Source organism: Anneissia japonica, unplaced genomic scaffold (assembly GCF_011630105.1).
Source record: "Anneissia japonica isolate Jap-2015-1 unplaced genomic scaffold, ASM1163010v1 scaffold288265_len830512_cov201, whole genome shotgun sequence".
Lineage (NCBI taxonomy): Eukaryota > Metazoa > Echinodermata > Crinoidea > Comatulida > Comatulidae > Anneissia > Anneissia japonica.
In genome coordinates, this window is record NW_022752171.1 from 663,514 (window position 1) to 665,740 (window position 2,227).

The following is a 2,227-nucleotide window of genomic DNA, read 5'->3' on the forward strand; positions in this document are numbered from 1 at the left end:
TATTCGGCCTAACATAGTTTTTGATTTCACAGTAGAAAAAATATACTGTGTAAGTGTAGGCATATCCTACAAATACAGTACAGTAATTAGGCGTAGGCCTACGTGGTAAGCTCTGCCTGCCCCCACCCCACCCAGGCGATTTTTTTTAACGCTTTTTTATATAGGCCTATATATTTTTTATTAGGCCTACTTAAACAATGCAATGAGACTCGGCTGTTTAATCGCACTACTGTACTTGTTCTATGCTCGACTGAATTTGGGGAGTCACGTAGATAAGAACAGCCAATTAGGCTGCTTAATTTTCCTTCATTGGCAATCATATAGGAGAAAAAATATCGCTGCCCGCTTGGCTTAACTATTAATACGTGGATTTAATATTATAATGGGCATAGCCTTCAAGGGCATATTCTCACAGTAGATTAAAAGTACATTGGAAAAAATACATTCACCCTTGAATATACCATAACAATTGACCAATCGGAACGTGTTATTGTTGAGGCCACGAATAGGCCTACGCGCATGTTACACAAACACGCAAAGTGGGCATACGTGAAGGCTATCTCTTGCTTTGTGAGAACTTGTAGCAATGATATAGAGTGCTCTATGCAATGATAGTGGTTCCATTTTTCCCTGGCCATGTTACCATCTATATGGCGAGTGTGGTTGGCATTAATGAACCCAATGTGCCTATGCCTATATAGACTTCATAATAAATAATATCATAGGAAAAAAATCAAAATGCGTGTAGTGTGCTATATGGATGGATGATTTGTGGAGGCCCGAATTATTTCACTACAATTTGGATTTATTTTCATCGTGGCTGGTGCCAAGATAACAGTATTCATATTTTAGTTCTTTAGAAAAAGGTAATGACAAGATAATGAAGAAACCCCATGAGGTCCTTACTCAACCATGCGTGCAAGGGTTGAAATAGAGGTCATGGCCGTCGGCCATCGTATTTGAGTATGTATAGTACTATGACATCGCACGCACAGATCAATAACAATCATGGTAGTACAGTTGTGTGGCTAATCTGAGGTGACCTCCATGGAGTAGCAGGTAAGCTAACTTGCATTTAACCATTCGAATTTTGAATGAAAACTGTAGATAAAGGCATGTTCATTGTCTAGTAATTAGGAGACTCCATAACCAATAGTGTAATGTGTGTGTAGGCTACAGTACCATAAAGCAATTATTGGACTGAGTAAATACAGGAGTACAGTATTTAACTGCTGTTTCCCACACAGTGGAGTTGAACGACCAACCGCGTTTCGGTATCAACAAAAACAACATCGTAACACGAGGGAGCGGCTTGTACAATAGTACAATAGTAAATAAGAACACGACAAGAGTAGGTGCAGAAACCAAGGCATGGTTGGTACTTAGGAAATACGGAAAACAGTAATCTCGTAAGGAATAATTCAACTGTTTTTCCTGTGTTACACCTTCTCTATGGTTACACGGAGTAGAAGCCAAAGGCAAAGCCTAGGCTAGGATCATCATGATATAATTATTGTAGGCTAACTAGACAGGTAGTAAGATAAGATGAGTATAAAGTAGTGTAGTAATCAATGTGTTAATTGTGATGCAATTGAAAATCTGGGTTCAGTTTACTGCTTGAATCAGTTAAATTGAAGTATTTAATGTTCATGAATTTGGACCATGATATAGAAAGAGTTGGCCTTCTTTTACCATGTTGGAGATACCTGGCCAAGGGAAGCCTGAGCTTGCAGTGGTTATGCCTACATTGGTACTCATACTGTACATATGGTAATAATGTTTTTATCTGAAGCAGTGTTCCCCAACAAAATGATTGGCTTACTTCCGTTGGTGCCTAGGTTTCCCCGACATGATGTTCTGTGCCCTCTCGACCTGGGGCAGATGCAGGGTTTGGCTATAGAGGGTGTGTGAGAGTTACCACCTCGGCCCCAACAAATTTTGAGAATATGGACCACTAGGTGCCCGGAAATTGCACTCTCATGTCTTAAAAATCAGCTCGAAAACTGCTGGCGCTGGCACCAGCCTCACCTTACCAGTTACCTTTCAGTACGCATTCGCTGATGAGGCATTATTGCAGGAATATTTCTGGTTTAGTTCGAATCAGACCATAATATTAACAACATTATTGCGATAATGCAGCATTCCAAAGCTGGTAATACCAAGGTAATTCAACAAAAGGACGCACATCTCGGGACATCAAAGGTTATAACTCTGGCATCGACATTCT

At 40.1% G+C, this 2,227-nt stretch overlaps 1 protein-coding gene across 1 annotated transcript in view; it reads left to right on the forward strand.

Annotated features, from left to right (window-relative positions):
• The first annotated feature begins 929 nt into the window (after positions 1-929).
• LOC117122161 (GATOR complex protein DEPDC5-like) overlaps positions 930-2,227 on the forward strand; it is a 35,002-nt gene continuing 33,704 nt past the window's right edge. The window contains exon 1 of the mRNA XM_033267669.1: positions 930-1,059. The gene's annotated coding sequence lies outside the window, so the exon portion shown is untranslated. The remainder of the gene's footprint in view (positions 1,060-2,227) is intronic.